The sequence below is a fragment of the Motacilla alba genome, chromosome 1A, assembly GCF_015832195.1.
Source record: "Motacilla alba alba isolate MOTALB_02 chromosome 1A, Motacilla_alba_V1.0_pri, whole genome shotgun sequence".
Lineage (NCBI taxonomy): Eukaryota > Metazoa > Chordata > Aves > Passeriformes > Motacillidae > Motacilla > Motacilla alba.
The window spans coordinates 67,182,336-67,202,449 of NC_052031.1; the positions used below are offsets into that span (position 1 = coordinate 67,182,336).

The window sequence follows — 20,114 nt, forward strand, 5'->3', positions numbered from 1 at the left end:
AGATATCTTTCAAGCAGTGATTATCTGGTGGCTTTTGTCTCACTGTGTGCCATTGTGAAAGTGGTTTTGTCCTCCTCTCAGGTGATTGATGACTGATTATTGCTTGCATTTCAGACACGTGCTTTGATTTGGCTGAACAGTATTTGTGCAGTTGGTGTTTTTTGTTTGGTTTGGTGGGTTTTTAGAAAATTTTTGGTTGTTTTTGTTTTTTTAATCATTCCCTCTTGTTGGGGGAATATAGCTTTTCATCTGTCACCACTGATGCCAGCGTTGGTACTTTGGGATTGAGCTGTCTGTATAAAAAGGAAGAGTGTTTACTTTTAGCTTAGCATGAAGCCATAGCAAAGAATTCTGTTCAGTAAGGGCAAAACACAAACCAGCTCTGGAACACAGTTCACTGAATTAGCAGAAAACATTTTTTTCCCCTCTCAAATATGTGAATAAATCTCTGACTTGTCAGGTTGAATCAGGATGAAAACTTACTCCCAGAGTTTAGGAGCAGGGATGCTATTTCCTGAATAAAATTTATTGAGACTTAAGAAATATTAGAGCAACAGTGGAGGAGAAGAAAAGCCATACTTCTAAAGCAGCAACAACTGGGGTGGCTGACAGACACTGTAATTAAAAAAGATTCATGCTGCTCTTGGAAGTCAGTCATCTGATTAAATCTCTCTTAAAGTTTTAGAAAACACATTGCAAACTTCAGGAATTGCTGAAGCAATACCTCTATGCTTAAAAAAAAAAAAAAGAGTAGTAAAAAACTTGTAGTGTGGTGCATTTGCACTGTAGCTCCTTAAAGAAGTACAGAAAGAGAAGCAGGAGGTGGTAAGTGATGTTAACTACTCTCTACGTGTACAGTACACATGAGTTGGTCTTGTGTCTCTTTGGCTGTTCTTTGTTAGTGTGACTTAGTGTTTAACAATGATGAGTTGTGGTGTGTGTATTTAAAAAAAACTTCAGTAGGGCACCTCTCAAAAATTACTGTGTTTTATTAAATAAAAAACACATCCAGTTGATCTCCTGGTGAGGAAAGCAGGTATGTTCATTGCATGTTGTGACTTGCAGGGTTCAAAGAGGAAAATGAAGCAGATTTGAAGGTTAGAGGACTCACAATTTGTTTTGAGTTTAATTGGGTTGTGGGGATGTGCCTCAATTCAGTGAGGAGACTGCTGGCTAAAACCAGGCTGGAAGTATCTTTGTAATTGAACAAGATTTATTGAAACTGTTCTGGTATCAAGAAATATGTGCACCTTGTGATTTGAGTTTCCACTCTGCATCTGTTTTCCAATACATCTTTTGCATAATTTAGAATGTCTATAGAAACTCTTGTGTTATTTGTTGGTGGAGTTTAAGAAAACCTAGCCAAGCAAGAGTTATCACCTCAGGGAAGTATGGAAACGTTACAGCCTTGAGGATGAGGAGGAATTGTTAATTTACCTAAACAGCTGTTTCACAGAAGTAGGGGAAGAAGAAAGTTAAATGAGTAATCTTCTTGTCTCCACTTTGTTCTTTGAGGCTTCATGGAAAAAATAATTAAATCTGGAAAATGGGATACTTGGTGTGGACTTGTGAAGTCAAGACCCTTCTACATCATCGATAAAAGTCTGGAGCTGTGGCTGCCCAGTAGGCTGTGCTCTCCTGTTAGTCTGTGTTTGCTGTTGTTGGGTTTTGTGTGTTTTGTAGCTGTTTTCTCAGTTCACATACTTATCCCTTGGCACGTGTACACTGCTATTGAGGGGCACGCTGAGTATACAGCATATGCTGCACTCTGTGAGTGAAGTCCAGAGCAAAAGGGAGAGGGGCAAATGGGTGAGATAAGGGTGAAAAAATGTGTTAGTTGTGTTTTGGAATGGAATGAAAGAATAGATCAGTTATTCCATCAGGCAGGAACTGTACAAGAGTGGGACCTTACTGTCAAAGAGCCAAACTGCACATGGAAGAGACTGGAAAGAAGCTGGGGTTAATAATATGTTCCTGTAAAAGCTCATGTGCTCGCTTAATCTTTGAATTTTTTCTACCTGTGAGCCTCTATTTCACAAATCAGATTTATTTTGTAGCCATGGAGTCGAGGGCTGCAAAGGCTGTAATGTGACACAGGCAAGGAGTTTCTGTGTGCAGGGTGTGCACGTGGGTCATGCAAGATGTGTGTACTGTGCAGAAAGGTGATTGATTTCATACAGAATTTTTCTGGCTGCCTGGAACTCTTGACCCATTTTTGTGTTGCAATTTAGCTGTTTTAGGGTTAAAGCTACCACAGGAGCTCCCACATCCCCGGTTTCCTGAGACATCTCTAACTTCTTGAGATACAAGAAACTGTCTACAGAAAACATCATGGGCAGTAGATGTTTTACAAGCTCTGAAAGTGCCAGAACACTTTTCCAATAAGCTGCCTGATTTGCCTTAGGCTCAGAGTATTCCTTCTCCAAAGTTTCATCATAACTTTTCAAATAATGTTTTCCTTGGTGACTGAGGTTAAAATTCAATCAATTGCCTTCTACAAACTAATGCAGTAGAGGGTGGTGAGGGAAGAGAAAGGAATCTTGGGTTATGTGAGTGCCTTCTTTCCTTCTCTCTATAAAAGTAGAAAAATGATGCCTAACTAATGCTTGGACAAAAAGAATTGCTCTCTGTGGATCTCCCAATTGACCAGCATAAGGCACAGGCAGTGCTGTGTGCCTTCCCCAGGTACCTGAACAAAACCAGTACCCTCTTCCAGTCTCCATTTGTCTTTAGTTGCAAGACCTATTTGATATGATGCCTCAGTGGTGGGCATTGAAAGTAGATACAGAAGAGTCCAGTAAATAATTCCTTCCCTTTTGCAGTAGCCAGGAATTGTGAGTAGCCAGGGTTGTGTATTACAAGTTTAGGTTTAACACCACATAGATATTCTGCCTATTTCTCTGCAATCTGTCTTCCTACAATAATAATAAATCTTCAGGCCTTTTTTTTTTTGTCTAGGGACAGCAACTTGGACTGTGAAGCCCTTTCAGTTTTGAAATGAACATTTATTCTGAACCCCACATTTCTTTTTTTTTTATTCTCACTGCAGTGTCTTTGTCACTGGCTTTAAGAAACATGCCAGGATAGTGTAATGTACTCATAAAAATTGCTTGAAATTGGTTCAGCAGTTTTTATGTGTTACTTTTGCAGTGTTACTGCAAAAGTAACTAAAAACTATTGTTACTGGAAAGTACTGGAAAACTATTGAACTTACACAGATGGAGGGCAGTTGTATTAGGTACATTTTTTTCTTTTTTTTTTTTTTTTGTGTTAATGAAATTGCTGAGACTCAGTTTAAATTCACAAATAAAATAAGCTCATGTATAATCCTGTGCAAAGAACAGTTGTGTGTTAATGAAACCAGAAAAATTGGAGCTGGTTTGAGGGGAATTAAAGTCAGTCTGCAGCAGAGGCTGTGACTGATACAGAGGCTTTCTGCTTGTTATCCCTGCAATTATGCATTAGGACAGAGATAACATACGTTTAGGAATAAAACTATAGACTGCCCAAGATAGGAAGCTGAGAGGAAAATGCTTCTGTCACTTTACTGGCAACTGCAAATGGCACAAGCCTGGTCAGTGTCACAGCACGGTGATAACATAATGAGGTTAAGACCAAGGTTTACAGCACGTTCCAGGGAAGGCAGCTCTGTTGGTTGTTTGTGCTTTGGGTAAAGAGCAGGGAAATCTTCCTTCTGTTGCTTTGATAGTTCTGCTTTCCCTTCCTTGTCCTTCTTACAGGAGGGGAAATCCTGTTGTACATTAGTTAAACATAAAGAAAGATCTCTTGTGTTTATGTGTGAGCTTATAATGGGATGTCACCTTCAGGCTAATTTATTAAACCTCAAATAAGAATCTGTGAAAAGAAAGATGGGATTTCTGCTTGCTTCTCAGCTCTTGTGCCAGCCAGTGTTTGTGTCTGCCTATGGAAAGGGGGCTTGCCTTTCGGGAAGTATGGCTGCTTTATTACCTGGGCATTATGGGAGTATCCTGTAGAGCAGGGGATTCCTTTATTAAAAAAAAGGAAGTTTTTTTATATTTTTTAAAAACTATCTATTGTGACTATTTATTACATTGGACTGTCTATCTATGACATAGATAGTCACACCCACATGTCTGTCTATTGCATTTCTATTCACTGGCATAACAAACTTCAGCAATTTTTGTATCAGAGAATTCTGGAGTGGAACAGGCTCAATTTTCCTTGTGTGAAATCAGGAAGCGTTAGAGAGCAAAGTTGGGGGTAAGGGGGTTGGGAAAAGAAAGGATGGCTTTTCTGGGTGAGGGTGGGGAAGAGCACTGCACAAAAGCTTTTGGTTCTGTTGTATCACTGCCCTCACCCTGGTGTGTGCCAGTTCCCAGCTAGTGAGTGAGCAGAGGATGACAACACGGGGGGTGAGGGACAGAGTGCACACCGAGCTAATGAGCTCTGATAGGTTCATTACCTTGGGCCTGATGCCAGCACCGCTGTGGCTGGGGGAGCTCACACAGTCACAGGGCTGGAGCAGGGAGGGCTGAGTGACAGGAGCTGGAGGAACGATGCTGAGGTGGCTGGAAAGGGGCTGGAGTCAGGATGAGAAGAAAGGAAATTGCGCCAAAAAATCCTTGAGGGTTTCTTCCAGAAAGATTGTGAATCACTGTGTGATTCTGAGGAAGCTGAATATAATGGAATTTAGGCTCAACATTTCCCAAAGTTCTCAGAAACCCTGCTTCTGACAGGGTTGGTACTCAGCACCCCTAGCTGCAGAGAAGCACAGGGTGGAAGAATAAGCATGGGGTTTAAGAGGGAGGCATGCAACTTGTGTTCTGGTCCTGGTATTGGCAAGCTGTGTGTGGCCTTGGATAAACTGCCATCTCGATTTTTCCATCACACCATTACAAGAAATGCTGCAGAAAAGACTGTAAAGAAGAAAATCCCTAGTAGTCAATTCCAAGATAGTAGTCACTAACTAGAAAAGAAATGTAACAAGTAGGTGTTTTGTTGTTGTTGCTGTTTTTAACATATTCATGTAATTTCCTAGGCTTTGTGAAGATGAAACTGGCCAAGCAGAGACTGACATAGGTATTACTGACAGGAACAAAACTGTTGGGTTCAGAGTCCTGACCAAATCCAAGCTTCTCTGTACCAGTGGCCCCAGAGTCCTCATCCAGTCTGTGCTTGTTGGTGTTTGCCATCTCTTTATGGGATCTGAGATCTCTCATGGCTGTGTCCCCCTTTTTTTTTTTTTTTTTTAAAATTCATAATCCTTGCCAAATAATTCTCCTTGTTCCAGTGCACATTCTTACAGACTTGTCCCTTTTCTGTTTTACTCCTAACTGCAGTCTCCCTTCCAGAGTGGTTTCATGTTTCCCACCTGTTTTCTCATTTGACCTCAGTGCTCTTACTCAGCTTCCTGACCACTTCTCTTGTTAATTTTACTCTTGAATTCCCTTTCTTTTCCTAAACCCAGACTCTGTGACCAAGTAATTAATCCCAGTGGACATTCCATCTCCTTATTTTTTTAGCTTCATTCTCTACCCATTGATCTCCTGGTCTGAGCCTTTTGCTTTTGAAATCAGTGCTCTTCCCAGTGGTGTAGAACACCAGCAGTAGACATGGACACTTATGCACTGGCAGTAGGGCTGTAAGCTGTGTAAAATGCAAAGACTCATAAACTGTTACGCAAACTAATCCAACTCCATGAAGAGAGCAACTTGAAATTTGTAGGCTGTATGTTTCTGTGTGAGTGATTTTGAAATTTTAGTTGTATGTTTTGGTTCTGATTGATGGCAAGTTTATTGAGGTAGTCCAAACATTAAACCATTTATCCCATTTTTGTAGACAGCTCTGATTACCGTTTTCCTTTTCTTTATGTGTAGGCTTTCTAAATCTTAACAAGCGGGGTTTTATTTCAGGTGGTAATTATTCTTGTTTATCAAGCATCAGGTTTGTGTGTTTCGTTTTGATTTCTTACCACTTATTTTGCCTGTTTAGGAAAGATAGAAAAAATCTGGAGGCAGGCCAAATAAGAGTATTGAAGCAGTGATGTTTTCACTGTAGTCTCATTCCTCCACCACAACAGTAACAGTCTTTTAAAAGCAGTGGAAATTTTCAAAATGGCAGGCCATTTTTGTATTGTTCTTTTTGACACAAGTATCCTTGTCTTTCTGTAGGTCTTTGGGATGTTTGACTTCTGTTCAGGAGCTCTTCAGAATCTTTTAATGACATTATGAAGGAAATAAGCATCTAGAAAATCTAGAAATTCAGTCAGGTGTTTTACATATCACTTTAAAATTCCTTTATATTCCTTTATCACCTTTATATTCCTTTATGTATCGTTTCTATTGTATCACATTCTTGGGTTTTAAGTCAGACAAGCTTCTCATTGACTCCACTGGAGTTTGACTGTCACCAAAAGCCATCCACTAATTCAGTGCATGCCATTGACAAACAATTGCTGGAACATTGGGCTTTGCTGACGTGTACAAAATCATTGACTCTAAAGGCAATGCTTCATGGACTCGTTCAAACTAGGAAAAAACTCTAGAACTTTTCATAGCTCCCTCAGAAGTAAAATAATGGATGTGCTGCTTGCCAAGGGACAGAATTGCCAAAAGGGAGGAATGTTTTGTGTGTTTGTCAGAGTTTTGACTGGCTGTTCCTCTCAAGACCATTCCTATTTTCTCCTATGCTTTCTAACTCCTAAAACATGAGGGTCTGTATGTCATAGCAGCTCTTCAGTCCTCCTGGCTGAATGACAGACAGCCTCAAAACAAAATGAGACCATTCTTGGATTTCACCTTCAAATATTCTGGACAATATATAATTGATGTTGTCTTATAACCTTATGGAATGATATTTCTTTTCCTGCTTGTACAATTCCCATGAAGAGCCTGTCCTTAGCAAAGATACTTCTTGATGAAGAGCATGATGTTGAGAAACCACTGCTTAGGGAAAGACTGTCAGCAAGCAGCAGGAAATATTCATTCATGTCTTTGCAGTGTGTTGCATTTCTGGCAGATGCTGGAGGGTTGGCTCAGCAGGTTATCTCCTGGAGAAGCCCTCAGCAAGTTCTGCTTCAGCTAAGCCTAGGCGAGGGAGCTGGACCATCTTTGGACAGCTGTGTTTGCTGCGACCTTAACAGCTTGGGATGATCTCTGGGGCACCAAGGACTGCATATTTTGCTCAGTGAAGGCACTTTAATGGTGGATAGCTGTAAAGTTTGGTAGTCACAAGATGCAAATTGATGTCTTGGTGCTCGTAGTGAGCTTACCCATACAGAGCACTGAGCAGCCAGAGGAGCACATGTGAAAGCTGCTACCTTCCTGGGGTTGCTGCTGGTGCGGTTCCTTTCCAGCCTCTCTAGCAGGGGTGCCAGCACCTTTAGCCCTGTGTGCTGAATTTGGCAATGGCACGTGTGAAGTGCCCAGCTCCCTCAGCAGAAGCTTTCCAGAGTGGAAGTGAGATGTGTGTGCTCCCCTGGCTAGCTGTGTTGGCAAGTGTGCAGCTGCTTTTCAGGCTGTCCTGATAAACTTGCACTGGTGGAGAGCTTGGGGGTTTTGGAATTCATCATCTTCTGCTGGTTTGTCGTTGTCTGTTGCTTGTAAAATTTATATTTAGGTAGCTTATATTAGGAACTGAAGCAAACGTCTTTTGCATATGGTTATCTTCATCTGGTATGTTGAAATGTTTTTCTACTTAGCAATAAATGTGCTTAATCTTTTACTACAACTCTTTGATCTGTAGCATGGTGAATGCTTTTTATGTGGACATTTTAAAATGTTTCAGTTCTATTACATGGTCTCAAATATAAAACCTCACACAAAAGCGGAACTTGCATGTAATTTTATTATTGTTATTTTTATCCATTGAAAACCTCTTACAGTGCTGTTATCCTTGTGTGGCCTTATTGTCTGAGTCACTTTTAAACAAGAATCCCTGTTTAGATGAGATTATGCAGGCAAACTATGTGGTCACAAAAGATTTTTTCAAGATTTCGTTGTATAATTGTTTCACAATCTAAACTTGTATTTAAAAATAAACAAGCAGAAAGCTTCTCCTCATTATGGTCATCAAGATAATGCCTGAATCTGTAAAAAAGGCACATCAATGCCCTTCAGGAGCAGTTGGCTGAGATGAAAAATATGAATTGAAATAACATCAAAGGCAATGCACAGCTTCTATAGCAGTGGCTAAATCATGACAATGACAAAGGAAGGTGTCACACACAGGACTGGTGTCACTGTGGGGACAGGTATTGGGGCATCTAATTGTTAAGGATTGTTTTGCTGTACAACAAGGAAATCTGCTGCTTCTGCTCTTTAAAATCTCTGCTGTACTCGCCACAAAGGGAAGGAAATGGTGGAATTCCAGCTTCCTGCTTCTGCTAAATGCCTCAGGTGCCTCCTGAGTCCAAGAACACAACTGGGCACTTGCTTGTGCAAATACTGAATAATCATGTACAAATCAATCAATACGGGTGATACTGGAGTTTCATCTGGGGTTTTCTGCAAAATCCAGTGCTGTGTCCACGTAGGGAGAGCAGTAGGTAAAAGCTGGCACCTCCATGGAGATGTCTGGGCTGGATGTGCAGCTGTGGTTTACAGCTTATGTTGTATTGATATGGACCAGCAAAAATCTGATAAATCTCCTTTCACCCAAACCACTTGTATGCTAATTGTCACAAATCATTAGCCGTGATATATTCCTCCCTTATTCAACCTGAACCAAGTTTTAGCTGTGAAACAAGTTAGTGGCTTTTTTATAGCTCTTCTTATTTAATGTTTTCATCGAATCCTGCATCTCATTTGACAATCACACAACCTTTATCCATCTCAGGGGTGTGATGCTTTCCTCCTGACATAGATAAATTCTTGTTTATAGCAGTTCATATTCCAGCATTGCCCTTTACTTACTCAAATTAAGTATTGACTACATTTTACATGCTTAAAAATTACATTCCAGTTCCAGCCTTTTTTTTTCAATAATATTGGATATAAATCTTGATGGCCAGATCAACTTGATCTCCAATTCCATTGTCCCTAGGATAAAACCAGCACTGCTGCTATTTTGTTTTCCTTTTGACACGTCAGGCTGTTGCATGCAAGTATTTGACAGCTCATAGGGGAAAAAGGAAGAAGCAGCTGAAGCAAAGTTGAGTGTTTCAGCCTTTCAGAGGCCATGAATATGATAATGTTTGAGTATTTTTTGATGCTTTTTCTGCACTGAAATCTTACAGAGTGAAAGAAAAAGAGGAGGAAAAATAAATGCAGAAATGTATTTGTAACTTTCAGAAGGTCTAGTTCTGCTAAATGTTGAGCTTGCACTTAACAGTCCTTGTACAGAGGATATGGCAATATGAGGGACTGAGCAGTGCAAAAGAGCAGGAGCTAATTTAGGGAAAATGCAGTGTGGTATTTGAGAGAAGTAACTGCTGATAAAATCCTGGAAATACTTCTGGTAAATAGGTCTTGAAATAAATGCAGTCCTGGCTGAGAGTTCCCTTTGGAAATGTTTACCTTTGCTTTCACATTTCAATATGTATTGAAAAAGGAGACTGAGACAGATCACAGCTTGTATTCAGGCTGCTGCTCATGGGTTTCCCTCAGTTCATCTTAGTTACTCCAGTCATTTTTCATGGTACACAGCTAGCACTTCTGGGCTCTGCTGTGAATTTAAGGAGTGTCTTTAAACCAGGGTTTTAACGGGTTTCAAACAGTGGTTCATTCCCTCCTTCCATCACCCACACATGAACCAGACACACCTGCCAGTTAGTGTGTCCACTGCTGCCCCTTAATCATACACAAAGAAAAGTTTCACTGGACGCAAACAATTCTTAAATAATTAGAAATTTCCCAAGTAGGATTTTTGTATCACCATTTCTTCAGTATGTCTTGGGCTTTATTTTAATATTTTTTTTATGTCTCTATTGAACCATTTCATTCTAGCAGAACTTATGAAGAGCATGGTTCTGCCTTTGCTGGGCTCCACTTCTGAGTTTTGCTGTGGGTGAAGCCTATGATGTTTCTGAGTGATGCTCATAGCAAGTCAGTCACACCACATCTCTCACTGAGAGGCTGTGTAATTATCTGAGCTAATTTCCCTGCAATTCCCAGTCTTTTCCAGAAGCACCCAGTGGTACTGACACAGAAGTTCAGGGCACAGGCACCAGGCTGGAGCTGCTCCCTTGCCTTTGATGCAGACGCAGCAGCAGCTGCATGTGCAGGAGGGGAGCCTCTCTCTGCCTCGCACCTTCCCTCCTGTCTCGCTGGGGTGGGCAGCAGGTCCTCTCTGCAGTCTGGGCAGGAGGGAAGGCTGTCCTTCCTCTGGAGCAGAGCAGGTGAGGCCTTGCCCTGCTCTCCCTTGGGCACTGTTTCAGCTTGGGGCAGGAGTGTTCAGAGCCGCCTCTGATCGATGCAGCTGCATGTGTGGCTCTGAGCACAGCTTAGTTCAGCGGCAGCCACGCTGCTCTGGGTGCCTCTGGCTACAGAAACTCATGTGCCTCTACTGTTCCAGCCCAGAAGGCAAACTGGGCTCTGCAGAGCCTTTGACCTTTTGAAAGCATGAAAATCCATAGGGAGCTGAAAATTATTCCTTTTTCATTGAACTGCTTAAAATAAAGTGGCCTATGACCTCTTGAAAGTATGTCTGACCCTGTGGGACTAGGGAGAGACCAAATGAGCTAGACCACAGCAGGACCCAGAGGTGAGCACAAATTCCAAGTTTTAGGCAAATTCCATAGATCAGACTATATTTTAAAGTGGGAGGTGATGATTTCAGGCCTCTAGTGCTGCTTTCTGCTGTTCATATAAATTCATTGTAACTGCTTTATAAAGAAAAGGAAGATGTTTATAATGTACTGGTAAGAGCAATCTTATTTCTTATTGAAAGCTGTTAAAGGATGATATAACCTGAAAAAATACAGAGGGCTTTTTCCTCCATACATTTCTTTACTTCTCTACAAATTTACACTGAGAATGGAAATTTGTTTCTTAACTCTGTGTAAATTCTGACAAGTTATGCTTGATTGTATAACAAGGGCTGTAACTTTTTCATTGGCTCTCACTATTTCCTGATGCTGATAATTATTTTTGTTCTTTCTCCTGAAAACACTCATCAGCTTCACGTTTGAAGGATAGCCACTGGAGGTAGATAAAGCTTTCGATTTTGCTGTCACCAACACAGCAAAGAAGTTAATAACTCATTGAACATCCTGGAATCTTATTAGCCATGTGATCCAAAAACTGTGTCCTGATGCTGGTGTTCAGTTGACCTTGGATGTGGTCTGGAAGCTGCCCTGAGAAACTGTTGCTCTCCAATGTGTAATAACAGTTTGATAAGCTTGACCTGTGCTCCTTGATCCCAAGCTCATGCCTTTGCTTTTGGTTATGCTGAGAATGATTGTTCAATAGATCCCAATTCTCTGATAAATACACTTTAAGCCTGCTCTGCTTTGGCAAAATTGGAAACATGCAGGTTGATCTCAGTGGGTGAGTGAGCGTCGCTTGAACAGCTTGTAAACAAAATGTTGTGTTTCCTTTGCTGTTTGGCTACTCCTGACATGTCTCTCCATCTTCTCTCCACTGTACCTGCTGGAGCCCTGTACTGCACACAAGTGATTATGGAGTTATTCTCTTCTTCTGTCAGCAAATATGCTTTAATTGGACTACAGAGCAAGAGACTGATTGTGAGCTTTGAGTCTGTTCTATTTGCTTGCCACGTTAAAACCTGTTATTTTAGATCCCCTGGCCTGATTCAGAAAAACAAGGTCTGAAAGCTTGTAAGCAAATCCAGATCTTGCTTGCTAAGACTCAGATAAGAACATATTCTCCCACATCATACATAAGTGAGTAAAGGGATGATGATTGTAAAGTAAACACTGAGCAGAAAATGGTTCACAGAATAATACACAGACAAAGCACTGAGTAAATTTTTTAAAAGCCCTCATGTTATGCTTGGCCATCAAAGATTGTACGACAATTTGTTCAGACACTTAATGCAAGGAAAATAAATTGTTGCTGCTTCAGGATATTTGCCATTTTCTCTACCATAGTGAAATAATGTATACAGGCCTAAATGTTTTGGAATCTAATCTCATCTTGCCCATCAGATGACCATGCTTGAGGTATTTATTGATGAGGCTGGATAAATCTGAGCTGAAGAGAACACCACTCGTCACGGAGTGAGTAAAATCCTGGGCATGATGCCAGACTGTCAGGGACAGTTTTGCCTTGATGGCATATAGTGATTTATACTTGTCTTTGCTTCCATCACTGAGTGCTAGAACAGGGAGAAGAGAGGCAGGAGGAAAACAAAACACTATATTCTCACATGGATGTTTTTTATTTAGAAATAAAAGTCTGCTCATTGCCTCATCATTTTCTGTTGAAAAAATACTCCTAGTTTTGTTCTAGATTATGGAGTCTGTGGTATTTTACAGATACGCTGGTTGTTGAGTCTTTCTCAACCTAAATAATTTTTTTTTGTTGAAATACTCATAATCCTGTGACAGCAAAAGTAGTTTGTTAAATAATCTTACCCTGAACTGCTGATAACTATGCTGGGTTCTGAGTAGGTTTTTTTCTTGTTACTTGGTGATGTTTTGTTTCAGTGAGCAAAAGTTCATTTTCCAGTCTGCTTTCAGTGAATTGGAGAAGTCTATAAGCTTTATGTGTTGGTCAGCTTCCATCTTTAAGCAGCCTTTTATGACTTTCAGTAAAACCTTTTGTTTTGATAGCTTATTAAAATGAGGTTTTGCACTTGGGAGCTGCATGACTGACTTATGCAAGGAGCAGTAGTTCCCACCTATTCCCTGTAGCCTCACAGAAAAATAGCATTCCCGGACGAAAGTTGAGTCAGGAGACAGGAATGACTCATTCTTCCTACTCTTGCCCTCTGACATTACTCCAAGAACAAGCAAGAGGTTCAGTTGGAAGTGTTACTGTTGTATAAAAATGCAGAAAGTTTACATTAACTCCAGAGGAGAGTGGAACAAGAATTTGGAAGGCAGGTCCATTGAGGATTAATAATTAGATAAACTGCATCCAGCTGAGGAAATCCCCTGAGCTGAAAATAATTGGAGGCTGGGAGAGGGATGAAGGAGAGGTACAAGCCTGTCTTGTCGTTGATCTCCCTTTGGCTTTTGACTTTGGTCGCTCCTGGAGGCACAGTTCTGAGTTAGATGAAGTCTTTTGGAGTGGTGGGGGAGCCTGAAAACCAGAATTTTGGGGCTCAAAATACAGAAAGAGTACAATGCTTTTTGCTTCATGGCTTAATGGCCAACCTTCAGTCGGCACGGAGGGGAAGAGAAGGAAAGGAACCAGTGTATTTTGAATATCTGTCTTTTAAGGTCAGCAGTCCTTGAATTTTCATAGAGGAAAAATAATTCGGGTTGGAAGAGGCCTTAAAGATCCTCTATTTCCAATGCCCCTGGGGTGGGCAGGGACACTGTCCATCAGAGCTGGTTGCTCAAAGGCCTGTCCAGCCTGGCCTTTTAGTTTGGCTTAAGAGACCGTAATTATAAGTGAAGCTGAAGGTTTGTGGCTTTTTACTGTAATTAAATCTGAGGAAAGAGGGGAAGGCTCAAGGTTGTCAGCTGAAATGTTCTCCCTGAGACAGTAATGTAGGAACCACCAAACTCACATGGACATCTGAAAATGCACTTTTATCTCAAACTGCTGATTTTGTTGGTAATAACGTTTGGTTTCATACGTATTATGGACTTAGATCTGAGTGAATTTGGGAAATGAAATCTGATTGTGACAGGTAAAACTCTTTACAGAGAATTTTCTACTTCTGCATCCCTTCACATGGGAGAATTCCTCCCAAGAACATGCCTTTAATTCCCTCTCAGTAGGTTTTTAATTAGGCTGGTCATCAAAGCCACATCTTGTGGCAAACCAATCACACCAGAGATTCCTGCCAATGACATTAGCACATTATTCATGCAATAATGCTGATCGTATGTGTATTACCTTGGCATTTCCAAGAGCAAAACTGAAGTCTGTGCTCTCCTGAATCTTTCAGGATGCTGTCATTTATTGTAAAAGTAGTCCTGTTAAATAGGGAAGTGTTTGTTTTGGGAGTTGAGTAATTGTGAAAGAATATTCAGCAAAAATTCTTCATCTCAGAAAGGTACAAAGACTTAAAAGAGTGATATTAAGCTGAAGTGGCACTCTCAGCTAGAATCTAAGGGGCAGTGAGACAGAATTCACTGTTGGTTTGTTCATTTGTGCTATAGCCCTATATTCAAAACATGTATTTTAAAATCTAATTTTGTTTTCGCACTGCAGTTAAGCAAGAGAAACTGGAAATCTGTGAAGTGGCACTGTGAACCCTGCTTCAGTCTTGGCAACGTAGGTTCACAAAGAAGCTGACAATTCAGCATCAGACTTGTGACACTTTGTTATATTCATGATGTCCTTCAGTAGCTTTATTTCAAGGAGCTTTTAGCAGAGAGTCGCACACAAGGACTGTAAAGGAGATGGCAGGACCCAAGACATTTCAGCCTCTCTCCAAGGAAAACAGACCTAGCAGCATGGTCTAGATACTGTCCCTATTTTCATCAATTCCCCAGCCACTCTGAATCCAGATATAAGTGTCCCAGATATCTGAAAAAATGGATCCCTCTAAGGCCTCAGAAACCTTGCTGGAATAGAATCCTCTCAGTCTTTCCAATAAAGTTCCTGACTGGGGAACTTCCTTAGAAGACAGCTTAGGAGAACAAGTTGTGCTCAGTGCTCACACACAGCACCAACAAGTGCCAGCTCTGGTCACACTGGGGTGTCATACCCTGTTCTTACAAGGTTCCTGCTTCCCTGTCAGTCCTGCCACTTCTGTGGAGAGGAAGCACAGCACCAGGCTGATGTTTTGGCAAGGTGGCCAAGCCAGTTTGCCACTGTGCAGAGATCGTACTGGAACCCACCCAAAGCTGACTAGAGCAGAACTTTGAGGGGACTGCATCCGCCCTCTGTATTAGCAATGAAAGGGAATTTCTCTGGGCCCAGGAACCGGCCTGGCATGAGCTCTGTGGCATCTAGGTCAGTCTGTAGTGTTGTCTGGGTGCTGACTCTTTAGGTTGGAAAATATCCTGCCGGTTTTGCATTAGTTTTTGGCAATTCTCAGATTTTCTAGGAAGACAGTTCAGCAAAACTATCCTGAAAGCTGGTAAAAATAACTTGAAAAATTGTTTTAGCCAGCTAATTTATCACCAGGATGCCTTTAGAGTCCAGACCCTGATGCATTTGCAAATGGAGACATTTTTCTCTGTACTTCTGTAAAATTTTGCTGTTAAATTCATCTTTTGTTGATAAGGTTTCTTTTATTGACTGCTATCAGTTGCTACTCATTTCCTGAGGATGTTAAAATACTCTAGTGCAGTTTGGAATTACAGTTGTGAATTTCTTAAGTTGGGTAAGCAAATCTGCTGTGTTACCCAATCTGTGATTGGATCTACTTGGCTTCCAATTGGCCATGGTGCCCTCTGTATCTGCAGACGTGGAGGATGATTAGCACAGGCCACTTGCTGGATCCTTGAACTTCTGGGAAACCTCACATTCAAAACAGGACAGCAATATAGGAACACATCCCACAGGATTAAGAGGGTCCTATAATGGTTCTTCAGGTCACCACATTCACTTGCACTTTACCTGAATTCAAACTCTGTGAAAATGGAAAATGTTGATGGAGCTGCCTTTTTTTTTTTTTTTTTTTTTTTTTTTTTTTTTTTTTTTTTTTACTTTTTATTTTACCAGGATCTTTCTTATAATATCATTCCTATTTTCACAACTTCTCTAAGAATAGAACTGTCATGGGAAAACAATAATCCAGTCACAGCCAATAAGGAAATAGTGATATGTTTGTTGTTTCTCTACATTTGCCTTCATTCCAGAGTCAGGTACTTGGAGTTAGGACAGGTGTCAGTTCCTGCCTGACACTTCTTAAAGACAGCAGTTTTAGCAATGTCACGAGAAGGTCACAGAACCCACATAAGTGTCATCCACGAGGGGTTATAATATTCTGCACTTGTAAATTATAAGTGTATGTATCATGACAATGCCTTTGTCATTTTAGTAATAGTTCATACAGTGATTCTATGAAAAGAAGTTCAGTTCTATTAGGAACACTAATTATACACTTCTGAAAAGACTCTGATAGTACATAGGACAAAGGAGTTATAAAATGGTTATAAAAATCCTTGAGTTGAAACTTTCCGGTAAGTGACTCAGGCTGATGGGCCTAATTCAACCAGCACAAATAAATCCAGTAAAAATATATGTGACCTAAATTAGGTGAATAGCACTATGGGCTCTGAGAAGGTTCTATGTGGTATCACTGACAGGCATTTTTTAAGAGACTAATTTAAAACTGGAGAAGTAAACATTTCTATATTTCTCTCCAAATCAAATTATGTTACTATCAGATAAATAGTCATTAGCAGTAAAATGATGCACTTGTTTCTTGAAAGAACTTTTTTGGAAAAGAGAAGGAAGCTGCCTTTGTTAATATTTATCTGAATTTTTTTTTAAGCAGCATTGAACTGTATCAAATAACACGAGCAAGATAATGTACAAATATGGATGTTGGAATTGTTAACAATTGTGAATCAGTTCACTGTTTGTACATTATGTTGATGCTCTGAGAGGTTCTATGTCCCTTCATTAATGATATGAACATTTTGTGGCTGGCAAAATGTGAGTTCTGCCTGTGGATCAGCGTTTGCTGTTTTGGATGTGCCTGGGAGGGTGGAGGAGGGTCTGTGGCCATCCCTGTTCGGGTGAAAGGAGTACAGCAGCAGCAGCAGGCTTTCTGAATTGAAGCAGCGCTTTGAATTTCAGTGGGCTGCAGCTGATTCTAGAAGCATTTTGTGTCTCCTGCTGAGAATACACAATATCTGTCTTCAATACAGATTGAAGTGAGTCTTGTCATCTCAGCTTTGCTCTCCGGAGTGAAATAACACCGCAGCAGCACAGAGCATTTGCCTCAGCAGTGTGGAGCGTGCACAGATTGATCTGTGTGTGCCATCCCTGCCATCAGCCTGCATGGAAATCATTTGAAGAGCCAAAGCTGCCAAGCCTCAGAGCCAGGCCCAACCCCATTGTGCTAAGCATTGCAGAGAAGAAAGGCTGATCCCTGCCCCAAATCTTCCAGTGCAGTGCTTGGAGAAGCAGTCCTGTGTGACTTGAGCAGTTTTCTCCAAGTTCTAGGTTCCTTTTCACAAGGAGAGCAGAGAATTTATCTGCCAATACAAGCTGTTATCTGAGTGAGCTTATCTGTGTATCAAGAGCTATCTTGAAGCTAGAGACATGTACCAAAGCCAGTGGCAGATATCATAGCAATTACTGCTTTACAAGCCTATTTTTAAGAATAGGCGAGGTTACAGAACATTTCCAGGTTCTTAAACTGTGTAAATTTACCAAAACAGAAGGAGAAGGCTTAGGATTACTCTGTCGTATCACTGTATCTGTCAGTGTAAAACTGAAGTTAATCTTTTTTTTTAAGGTACCTTTTCTGATGTGGTACAGCTGGAAGAAGAGGTGCCTTGTTGCTTCTTGCATGTCTAGAAGTGCAGTAAAGTACTACCTCTAAAGAAAGCATTTGAGAATATAAAAATGTCACTGGATTTTTTTTGTTCTTTACAAAAGTAGCTCAACTATGATAGTTAGGTCTTTCACCTGTATCTAATGAATACAAGACAAAAAAAAATCAGAAGTGGACAAAGTAAATTTAAAACAAGCTAAACCAATAAAAAAAAAAAAAAACAATCCCATGAAGTGAGATTTTGCCATCTTTATGGACCTTTTCCCTCTGCCTGGAAGAAATGTCGTGACTCTGTTGCATTGCTGGCAAGTGTTCAGAACCTGGGTGTTTAGGCCCATTCTGGCTCACTGAGGATTAGAAGGGAAGAAAACGCACCCTATAATTAACCAGTCCATTTTCTGTAACATTTCTGCTTACGTTCTGTGTTTAGGTTCTCCGTGTGCCCAAACCTCCTTAGTTTTTGTGATTTAATACCTTGAACTGATGAATCACCAAGGATCATGGGTGAAGCCACTGCATTTTGTGATTAATTTTTGGGTGATTGATTTGAGACTGTGGCTAAAGGGTTATATTTTTTTAATTTACAGAGTTTCCAATTTTGTGGTGTAGGAATTAAAAGTCAGTCAGGAAACAGAACTAAGTTGAGAGAAGGAGCAATAGACTTAAGGGAAGCCTATTCTCTCAAGGACTCTATCTCACCTCTACAGGTGGATAACAATTCAAGATTGAACGACACACAGTTTTTAAAGAATCACAAGTTATGATAAGTTTGTTTAAAAAAAAAAAAAAAGCTTTTAAGCTAGCAATCTGGAATGGAATAATCATGATAAGTTGCATCCTCATTTTGTGGCCTCTGCAGCTCTGTTTTCTTCTGCCTTTCTTGACCTCTTAAAGCAAGATGAGATACAGACACTAAATTCTTCATACCATTCCCCAAGTCTAAACCTTGGTGAGAGATTTGTTGTTACAGATTTACATGGTATCAAATGTTAGTTTGGGACCAGGATGGAGAAGGAGATTTTTCTTCTGGATCCAGAGAGATTCAAATCAAACAGTGTAATCGTTCAACGTCAGTCTTTGCAGTGAGTCACTGTCCTGAAGACTTTGTGGTGTGACACTGCAGTGGATTAAGACAGACTCTTGCATCTTTTCTTTGTGCATGACAAGTGATTTGGAGAAGCTGTGCAGCTGGCAGAGGAGAGACGTGACCATGTCTATCTCCTTGACAGGCCTGACACTCTTCCAGCTACATTAGGTAAAATTAACTTATTGACTGGGGGCAGCTTCTACTTTGTGCCAGCACAAGGAAGAAGACCTTGAACGTGATTTACCTTAATTCTGTTTTTCATAAACTTTATGGCATGTGATTGCATCAAGGGTAAACATATTTGCTAGGAACACAAGTGTTTTTGTTTTATTCACACATAACTGTGCATGGAAATTTTTGAAATGCTTATAAAGATGTTAATTTGCAGGACTTCTAATAAAACAATGTGATAGCTGGACTCCAGTGAGGGAAATTAATGATTATGCTAGCCTAATTATGCAACAGACTTTGACACAGGAGGTCCCACTGTCTGTGAAGTGGGAGCCAGTGAAGTTCCTCACATCTCTGTACTTTCCACGCGGTCACAACTTTCTAACCTTGTCCAAAGGTATGATGGAGGCTTTGTGTTTTTCTGTGGAATGCTGGAAACTGGCCACTACCCAATATAGATTAACTGACCAGATCAGTGATCTGGCTTATTGGGTGTGAGCTTGTAGGATAATTTTGATTATTATTATTTCTGACTTTTTTTTTTTTTTTACTTTTTTACTGTATCAGGGTAGCAAAACTTTGATCCCATGGTTGTGTTTGAAATTCACTAGGCTGGATATTGCTGTCTTTGATCTGGAATGTCAAAATTTATATTCTGGATAAACTCATGGCAGTGCATTTGTATTAAGACCAAAAAGGAAGACTAAAGCTATTTTTGTGTCCATGTATGAAGAATGTGGAAATGAATTCCAGTATTGATATAAAAGCTTTTATCTATTTAGTCAGGCTGTTCTGCTTTACCTGTTAAATTTCCTAGCTGTATCATGAAAAAGAAAAGAAAGCATGTCAAATAAACTTTGAAAAGCATACTTTCTTAAGGAAAAAATATAAGAACGTCTGTGGCTTTGATGCTTTGTTCTAAAAATTCAAGCAGAAGCAGTATGCTCAGCACTTTTGAGAATTAAACTACAGTTTTAGGTGCTGTAGAACAGGTGTAGAATGCCAGCTTCAAGCTGTTGCTTGACAAACTCTTGCTTTTTGTAACAAATATCAGTGACTACAGGTAATACCAGCAGCAGTATGGCACAACAGGCCAGAAGTTAAAAAATGAAAACTCTGTATGGTCATAGGTTAAAATCTATTTAAATTTCTGTTTCCTGGGCTGATTCTGCTGTGGTCTGGACCAAAGAACTCCTGAGAGGTGGAGATAGGAGGGAGATGACTATTTCATAGAATGATGGGACTTTCTTACCAGTTTATAATGGCTGAAATTCATAGCCCAGTCCTCTCCATAGAATGCTAGTAATATTTCAGTTTTTAAGGGGGGGAACGCAAATTT

At 40.4% G+C, this 20,114-nt stretch overlaps 1 protein-coding gene across 24 annotated transcripts in view; it reads left to right on the top strand.

Annotated features, from left to right (window-relative positions):
* Nucleotides 1-20,114, top strand: part of CACNA1C (calcium voltage-gated channel subunit alpha1 C) — a 464,806-nt gene that overhangs the window by 82,334 nt on the left and 362,358 nt on the right. The gene's annotated exons all lie outside the window — the stretch shown is intronic.